The sequence below is a fragment of the Pongo pygmaeus genome, chromosome 2 (genome assembly GCF_028885625.2).
Source record: "Pongo pygmaeus isolate AG05252 chromosome 2, NHGRI_mPonPyg2-v2.0_pri, whole genome shotgun sequence".
Taxonomy (NCBI): Eukaryota; Metazoa; Chordata; class Mammalia; order Primates; family Hominidae; genus Pongo; species Pongo pygmaeus.
Window position 1 is genome coordinate 89,284,355 of NC_085930.1, and position 9,934 is coordinate 89,294,288.

At 41.6% G+C, this 9,934-nt stretch overlaps 1 protein-coding gene across 5 annotated transcripts in view; it reads left to right on the forward strand.

The window, feature by feature from the left end:
- PRICKLE2 (prickle planar cell polarity protein 2) overlaps nt 1-9,934 on the forward strand; it is a 347,003-nt gene that overhangs the window by 233,098 nt on the left and 103,971 nt on the right. The gene's annotated exons all lie outside the window — the stretch shown is intronic.

Below are 9,934 nucleotides of genomic sequence, written 5' to 3' on the forward strand. Positions count from 1 at the left end.
CAAAGTGAAGTGGAGAAATATATCTAGAAGGAGTAACCAACTCTATCTACCTTGGCTTATTCTTTACAGAGCAGCAGGTCTGACAGGCAGCTGAGGAAATCAGAGCTTTTCTAGATACCCCACAGCCTTGCACAGGGACACAGTGATGTGGGGATGCAGGTAGTAGTGTTGCCATGGAGATACCATCAGTGGCCAAGCTCTTCTGCTTTGAGGGCTCACTCCGTCTACTCATCACGAAGTTGAATTAGCTCTCTGTGTGCTTGGTAGGCAGATTCCTCACTGGCTTGTGAACGCTTTTAAAATAAAGCCAAAACTCCTTCCCAGCTGCCATCTTGTTACCATCCTAGACTCCTGTCAACATCTCAGTGACAGCATGTTCTCTCCCCCGGCCATGACTTTATTCACCTGTTAGGACTATTCTTTCATTATCTTTTTGCCTAGAAACCTCTCCTACTCAGCAACCTTTGGGTCCAGCTTCCTCAAGGAGGCCTTCCCTGATTTGTTGTTAACCAGGAACCTTCTGTAGCACAGTGGCTGACACATTAATGATGGCCTAACAACAGAGTCGCAGTACCAACCACTTTCTTTGTTTTAAAACTTTTTATTTTGTAAAATTACAAGATTAGATCAAAGTTACAGGAATAGTATAACAAACTCCCAAACATGCTTCTAGATTTTTCTGTTAACATTTTGCCACATTTGTGCTGCTTATTCTCTCCCTCTATTCCTCTCTGTTTCCACACACACAGGCATATACACATATCATTTTTGTTGAACCATCTGAGAATAAATTGCAAGCATCATCCCTTATCTGTATATATTTCAGCATCTTTCTCTTCAGAACAAGAACATTCTTTTAAATATCTTTTTCACAAGAACTCTCCACTTTGAAATTTATGGTCTAGCTATTTCTGGCTGTATCATTGTGTCAGATAGCAACTCCTTTTTATTTTTTTAACTCCTTGCAACACCTACCACAATGCGTGGTACATAGTAAATGTTCAGTGAATTATTGTTTAATAAATGAAATTGACTGCCACAAGTATTTCGGCATTGCCTCTGTTCTGCCTTTTGGACTCATGGTTCCTGCTTCTGTAGAAACTCTACCTTGTTGCTTGAGCCTGCTTGTCTCACCTGTGGGAGAGGGCAGAGAGCACCAAGGAGTGGTCTTCAACCAATGGCTGTTGAGAATTGGTTGATGAGTACCCCTACTTCCTTGACTGTCAAGGGGAACATATCTGAAGAATGTTCTGTACTGTCTCCCATAGGTCCTCAGCTGAAATGAGTTCTGGTTGCCCAAAGCTGCTACCTGTTCATTAACTTACACTCTATTGGCATCCTACCCTTCCCCACTTTCATTCTTCTGTTCCCTGTCAGGCCTTTTTGGCATCATCTCCCACAAGATTCAGATATCTTCCAAGAGTCTTACTCTGGGGAAACCCAATCTAAGATACTGCCCCTCAATGACTGAGGCATCATTTCTGCAAATCAAAGTACAGTAAGAGATCTTTAAATTATATGTTTCTAAGCAAAGTCACCCAGGAGGCTTATTTTTAAAAGGGAGGGCATTTCCACTTCTCAAAAGTTACAAGATAAATTAGTCTAAAGTAGGGCACTGCATATAATTCTTCATTGAAGCATGAATTGGCATATTAAAAAAAGGAAACAACTGCCCCTGGAAATTACCCTGTACCAACTTCAGCAACCCCTGGTAGAGAGAAGCGCTTCTTGGTGCAGATGGCCAGAGCCGCTGGAGCCCAGCCGGAAGGGAGGGAGTTGGATAGGACCAGGCAGTGTGGTCTTGGCACTCAGCACACACCAGCCTCATACCCAGCTGGCCCCGTCACAGTCTCCGCCCTTGAGCTTCTGTGTTTATTAGGAAACCATTTTTCCTTTCTCACAGAGATAGAAATCTTGCTCCCAGACATGGCAAGTGTCAAGGTTCATGCCTGGGTCCCTCATTCAGACAGAGTGTTTGCCAAAAAAGGGGAAAAACAAAGTATTGTGGCTAGGGGCAGGGAGTTAAGGAGCCAGTAAGGCTGCAAATAACAGGATATGCTGACGTCTGGGTATCAAGACAGAGGGATATAGAAATTCCAAGGAGAAACGGGTTAGGGAGGATGGGAACTTTCCTACACCCACTAAAATGGCACCGTCCCCTGAATTTCACATCTGTGCTTGGGCTTTGGGACAGGCAGTGGCCCGGCCAGTTTGGTCACTGTCATTAATCTAGACAGTGGTGGGGGAGGAGGGAGGCCACAATATCACCTTCTGAGAATGACTCACACAGTGCTCTTCCCCACCTCAGGACCTGTGTGCTCACTTCTTCTCTGCCTGGAAAACTTGTACTCTGATTTTTCTCATATCTGCCTCATAGTCAGTCTTCTCATCACAACTCAAATGTCACTTCAGTGGGAGGCCTGTCCTCACCCATCCTCAGTTCCTCTCTTTCTGATTTCCCTATTTCTGTCATAACACTTATCACAATCTGTAAATGGCAGGTTTATCTGTTTGTTTACTTAACTGTTGACTGTCTTCCTCACTTGGTTCAAAACTCCACGCAGGCAGGCATGTTGTCTGTCTTAATGACTGTTGTGTGCCCAGCATCTTAGTGCAGTGCCTAACCACAGTAGCTGCTCAGTCAATGTTGGTGGGTGGGTGAGTGGGTGGGCAGTTGGTTGGTTGGTAGGTTGGTTGGCTGGATGGATAGGTGTGTATGTATGTATGGATATGAATGGGTGGATAGATGGGTGGATGGATGGATAGATGTGGATGTATTTACAGATATGAATGGATGGATAGATGGATAGATATAGATGTATATATGGATATGAATGGATGGGTAGATGGATGGATAGATATGGATGTATTTATGGATATGAATGAATGGATAGATGGGTAGATGGATGGGTAGATATGGATGTATGTATGGGTATTAATGAATGGATAGATGGGTGGATGGACAGATAAATATGGATGTATGTATGGATATGAATGGATGGATAGATGGGTGGATAGGTGGATAGATATTGCTGTATTTATGGATATGAATGAATGGATAGATGGGTGGATGGATGGATAGATATGGATGTATTTATGGGATGTATGTATGGATGTGAATGGATGGATAAATGGGTGGATAGGTGGATAGACATGTATGTATGGATGGATATGAATGAATAGATGGGTGGATGGATGGATAGATATGTGTGTATTTATGGATATGAATGAATGGATAGATGGATGGATGGATAGATATGGATGTATTTATGGGATGTATTTATGGATATGAATGAATAGATAGATGGGTGGATGTATAGATAGATATGGATATATGTACGGATATGAATGGATGGATAGATGGGTGGATGGATGGACAGGTAGATGGATGGAAATGGATGGAATAAGAGAAGGAATATTTTGACACTGTACCTAAAACAAGGTAGGAGAAAGCACTGGTTTTAGAGTCAGATGACATAGGTCCTTAACTTCAGTCAAGTCACTTATGAGTTTATCAGCTAAATTTTTGTATCTGTGAAATGGATAAAAATGCCAACTTTATAGGACTGCTGAGAGAGAAATGAGATAAATTAAGTGAAAATTATTGAATATTATAAACCTTCGCAAGTATGAGCAATTATGTTAACAATAGAACATAGCTGCTCTGTTCACCCCTCACCTGCCATCCTCAGTCAAAAGCACAGGTTGGGCTAGAGCAACAGGAGTCAGGGTCTGGAGGTCACACCTGCCATCTGGAGGCCTTGATCTTTTGGAGCAGATTTTTACCTCTTGGAACATTCGCATTTGATTTCAGGCCAGCCTCTATGAATGTATTTTCTTCCTTCCTTCCTTTCTGGCATTCTGACTCTCCACTTACCCCTTTTGCGAGGGATGTATAAGGTAGGAGCTGAAGCCCTGTGTGGGGGTCACATGATCCGTACAGTTTTTGAGGAGGGTTGCTTGTGTTTTTTGTGATAGCTCAATTTTAACAACTCTGACCTGTTCAAGGCAGGATTATCTCAGCAATGTCTTAGGGCAGACCTTGCTTCCAGTTCTCACAGACTCGGTGAAACACAACCGGGAAATGCCTTTCTTGCCAACAGCCACTGTCCTTTCATTTGCTTACCTTTTCTAGGCAGCCTGCAGTCTAGAAAAAACTCTCTTTACCCAAACACCTAATTGCCTCCTAAAACCTGAGGGAGGTGTTACTAAAGGGCAGTACACTTGAAAAGAATGTTTGGTTCATTTTAGGCTGGTGTCATGCGTGCATGTGAAGAGTTGATGCTTTCGTTGGAAACTCAGGGAAAATGGGCTACAGAGCAGATGGAGTAAGTCAGGCCGCTGCCCAGCTCCTCCTGCGTCAGCCTTTCCCAGAGATCTATTATATGGTTTGAAGTGATGTATGTTATCACAGCATTGGAGGTTATATGACTAGTGTACAAAGACACAATTCAAAGCCAAGTCTTAGCGGTTTTAAATTATCCATGCCCCATCTCTCTCCACTTGCACAGAAAATTGCTAGTTGATAGCTAGTGAAATCTGGTTGTCAGATGTTTTTTTTATCGAAGGGACCTAACTTTTAACTCTGTGATACCTGTAAGTATATGTTATATGTAATTCCCACGTTGGAGGTATCTTTTACATTACGTAAGTGGATTCTTGATCCTGCTACAGGGCACCAGTTCAGAACAGACCCACTTATCTGGATTGAATAATGCACATCTATTTGCTGAGAGTGTTGTGTGTGCATGTGTGGGTGGCTCTGGCTCATGTCTTGTCGTTACCGGCCAGAGTTTTATCCCCTGGCTCTGGCTGATGAAGAACACATAGAATGGAGTCTGGTCTCCAGTTTCTTAATACTAAGGGAAAAGAGGACCAGCAGCTGTTTCTGTTTAATGGTGATTATCTTTGAGATTGTGAGTGTTTTGAAAATTTTTTACTTTTACTTCTTATCTGTAGTTTCTGATTTTTTCTACATTAGTTGTATATTGCTTTTTAAGAATAAGGAAGTAATAACGTTATAATAAGTATAAGGAGGAAACTGTTTTCCTCTTTTTTTTCTTATTAAGAATGAAAAGAGAGCTGGGAACGGTGACTTATGCCTGTAACCCCAGCACTTTGGAAGGCTGAGGCAGGAGGATTGCTTGAGCCCAGGAGTTCAAGACCAGCCTGGGTAACATGGTGAAACCTCATATCTACAACAAATACAAAAATTAGCTGGGCATTGTGGCATGTGCCTTTAGTCCCAGCTTCTCAGGAGGCTGAGATGGGAGGATTGCTTGAGCCCAAGAGGTCGAGGCTGCAGTGAGCCATGATTGCACCACTGCCCTCCAGCCTGGGTGACAGAGACAGACCCTGTCTGAAAAAAAATTTGTTCTTTTGCCTTTAGTGAGCTAGAGTCATGGAAGAATTTAAATATCTAGGATACATCTGTTATTTAGCAAAAAGCAGTGGAGAGCTTTGGGTTATTTTAGCCGTTGTTTTTAGCAAAAGTGTGTTTTCCCACCTCTGGCCTTGCCTGCCTTGGGCATAGCCATGTTGAATCCTATGTTGTGCATTCTTTGTCAGTCACTTGGTTTGTACTGGGGCTGAACCACTCTTTAAGCAGTCTGTCCCTTGTCCCTGTGCATGAAAGTGGCCTGAACCTGATCTAGCCATGGACTTGGGACAGAGGAGCCCACACCACAAGGGAGGTGGAAGTCAAGACAGATGGCAGGGCTGGCAACAAGAGACACTATTCTCATGTCTGATGTAGTCTTGCCTTTCACCAGTGCCTTTTCACACCCCACTGGGTACCCAGCTGAGTGGCAGAATTGCCTAGTGATGCAAGAGGTTAAGACATGGTGGCAAGGAAGGGCTGGCATAGATTCTTTGGGACAGTTTGAAAGTGTACATTGCCCAGAGTTGCTGAGACCATCGAGTATATTGGTAAAACCCGCACCTGTTTTTAAACCACACTCTAAGGCGCTCCTTTCTTACTAGGAGGCTACTACAGAAGAGTGGCCTTGAGCTGTGCTTGGAGGACCAGCTGCATCACAGTCACCAGGCACACTGGTGAAAATGCACATTCCTGAGCCTGCCTCAGACCTATCCAGTTAGAGTCACTGGGACATCCTACTATTCCCCATGCATCTCCATGTAATGTCTTGGCAACCAGATATACAGTTTCTCACAACTAGAATTATTATTTATATAAGAGTTTCATGATTAGGAATTATTTATTTCTTAAAAGCCATTAATAGCCTCTGTATTTTTTCTTCTTTCCATCTAGCAAATTACCAAGCACCTACTTCATATTTTGGCACATGCTAGAAATGACTTCATGGAGTCTAGGAAATATGGTGGTTTTTAGCCTTGTGGCTTTGGAACCTTGAGGACTTCAAGGCCATGAATGTGCCTGGAGTTTGGGGAGGAGGTTGAGCTTGGGAGAAGTTGGGCTCATAGTCTTCTTCTCCACATCAACTTGGGCAGCCCTGTTTTCTATTTTGAGTTGCCACTTGTGAGTGCTTTTACAAAATATATTTTCCTCTTATTAAGAAAGGTGGGGGGAATAAAAGAAACAGAAAAGTAAAACACAGGCTTCATGATGTTTGCAATCCCATTCGAATCTCATTTTCTACTATTTGCTACTTGAACTTCTCAAAAATCATGTTCTAAAGGAAGATCCCTTTTTTGCCTTCATCCTATCACTTCTCACATAAAACAAGACCTTGTGGTTCAGGGTTCAGTGTTGTAAATAACCTGTCAAAATCTCAAGGATAAGTATTCCCGCCACCAACCCTGTCCCCAGTCTACTCATGATGAATCCTTTCATGTAACGGCAGGCAAGTTAATTGGTATAGATTGTTAGTCATTTTCCAAATGATAACAGTCACTGGTGCAGATGACCAAGCTACTTGGAGATAGTTAAAGAGAGGGCCTCCACCTGACAATACTGTGTATGCCATGAAAGGGCCGATTATGGCTTCTGAGATATGGAAGCCATGATTTAATGCTGCAACTTTGGGGTAGAGGATTTGCAGAGGTTGTTTTGGGGTAGAGGAGAATGCAGAATCTCCCCTCTCTGAATCATGGCTTATTCCTCAGAAACCTGTCATTCACAAACCCAATTATGTGCAGGTAGAATGTCAGCTCTGACAGAATGAAACCAATGCACCCTTTGTATGTTTTTTTTTAACGAAATCCTGCTTTACTAGCAGGTTCTATTTTCATAAATGTCTATTTAAAAAAAAAGCCAAATCATATATTTCCCCACACACTTCTGAATATGTTTCATTCAGGTTAAAAGCTTTAATCAGTGTGTTGAAAGAGAGCTGTTGGGTGTTGCTGTGTGCATTTTGCCAAAGGGGGAGAGATGCAGGAATGAAGAGAAATCCTCTTAGCATTACTTCTGACCCTCTGCCCCCTTCTGAGAGTGTGGGCCTTGGGTTCCCAATTTATAGATGGAGGTTATTAAATTAGCCATTACCAAAGGTTGTCATGGAATCACTCAAAGGTTGAAAATTCTTTACAAAGAAAAATGTCTTGCCACGGGAGTGCCAGTTAATTATAAATTAGAAGTGGAAGGCAGGCAGCTAGCATGGAAGACAGATAGGTCCTTGTGGCTTTGAGTTACTATTTAGGGTTTTGGGGTTTTTTTCCTTTTCTTCCCCCCTCCTTGGTTTTGCTTTTGTGTGTGTGTGTGAGGTTTTTTGTTGTTGTTGTTGTTGTTCAGAAGTAAAAGTGTATTCTGTGGTTGGAATCAGATGATTTTCTATAAGTAACTTTTTGGTTCAGTGGTCAGTTAGAGCCTACTTTGAGTCCATGTTCTGCTCACTATTTAGGGTTGATCAACTGCTGTGAATAGTTCAGTTGCTTAACTACTTACAAGCCACTTAACCACTCTGGGCCTTTGTTTTCTTCTGTGGGAAGTGGAGATAATATTTCCTTTCCTGGAGGACTGACGGAAGAATCTGGGATCATGTATGTAAGGTATAAAGCAACTCAAATGCCGGGCATATGGCTCGGTGTATGTCCCCTCCCCATCCTGACCTCCCATATCCTGCTTCTTTCTGGTTTTCAGTAGCACTTGCTGCCTTTAATATACTTTGTGATTGAATGGCTTGTTATATGTATTGTATGTTTCTCCCCTCTGAGAATGTAGGCCAAGAGGGCAGGGATCTTTGTCTTGGTTGGGTACCCAAGTACCTAGAGCAGGCCTTGGTACATGGTAAGTGCTTGATAGTTATTTGGGTTTTTGTTGTTGTTGTTGTTTTGTTTTTGTTTTAAAGTGTGTGTGTGTGTGTGTGTGTTGAGACAGCATCTCGCTCTGTCACCCAGGCTGGAGTGCAGTGATGCGATCTGGGCTCACTGCAACCTCCACCTCCTGGGTTCAGGCGATTCTCGTGCCTCCACCTCCTGAGTCGCTGGGACTACAGGTGCCCGCCACCATGCCCAGCTGATTTTTTTTTTTTTTTTTTTTGTATTTTTAGTGGAGACATGGTTTCACCATTTGGCCAGGCTGGTCTCGAACTCCTGGCCTCAAGTGATCCATCCACCTCGAGTTATTTGTTGAATGACCACATAGGGCCTCAGCCCTCCCCATCTTCTCTTTTCTGTTTATCCTTCTACTTGTTGATGCTCATTCTGGATCTGATTCTGCACTCCTCCTTTGTTTTCTTTTTATCTTTATTCCTTCTCCTGGAGCCTCAGTTCATTAAATCATGTCCATCCGGCATTAGTGTGCTCTTCCCTGCATAATTAGTACATGAATAAATAAGTTTAATTGGTGGATATTTTGGGACGGAATTTGGTAAAAGTTTTCTACATTTTGATGTTCAAGTATGACTTTCTAGTAAAAAGCATTAGTCACCAAAGAGCTTAGTCAACTTACTTAAACACACTGAAACTTGTTTTTCCTTAAGTCATAAACTGGCATAAAAATTTCTTGGAGAAATAAACTGACTGCTTCCCAACAGACCTGACCATTGTACAGTAGCTGATTAATTAAAGGGTTACTGTTCAAATGAGCTCTGACTATTTTTAAAAGCAACAACCAGGGTTTGGATGGAACTTCTTTGAGTTTGGAGATGCAAACCAGATCCAAGGTGTGCATTCCATCTGTGTATATTTCTGATCTGATGAGAAGCAGAAAGTGGGGGAATCTGACAAGCCAAAATCAGTTTGGTTAGACTAAGCTGATTTTGTTTCTTCAAGTACATTTTTATGTCGAAATTTAGGCACAACACATTAATAGAATAAAGACGTAAAATAACTAATCATCTTGATAGATGCAGAAAATGCATTTGACAAACTCCAACACCCTTTTGTGGTAAAAACAAGAAACTAGCATAGAAGAGAACTTCCTCTACCCGATAAAGAGCATCTACAAATAACTCATGGCTAACGTAATGCTTAGTGCTGAAAGACTGGTGCTTTCCCTTAAGATCAAGAACACGACAAAGATGTCCACCCTTGCTACTTCTGTTGAATATTGTACTGGAGGTTCTAACCAGGGCAATAAGATATGATAAAGAAATAAAAGACATCAGATTGAAAAGGAAAAAGTAAAACTCTCTATTTGCACATGATATGGTCTTATATAAGATAGAAAATTCTAAAGAATACACACACACACACACACACACACGTACCTAAACTAATACAACTAATAAATGATTTTAGCAAGATTGTATGATTTAACATCAATATAAAAATCATTTATGTTTCTATACAATAACTATCTGAAAGTGAAATTGAGAACAATTCTAATTACAGTAGCATCAAAAAGAATAAAATACTTAAAAATAAACTTAAAAGAAGTGCAAGCCTTGTGCCTAAAAACCACAAAATATCATTGAAAGAAATTAGATTGAAATAAATGGGAAGGTAGCCTGTGTTCATGGATTGGCAGACTTAGTATCATTAAAATGACAATACTCTTCAAATTAATAAA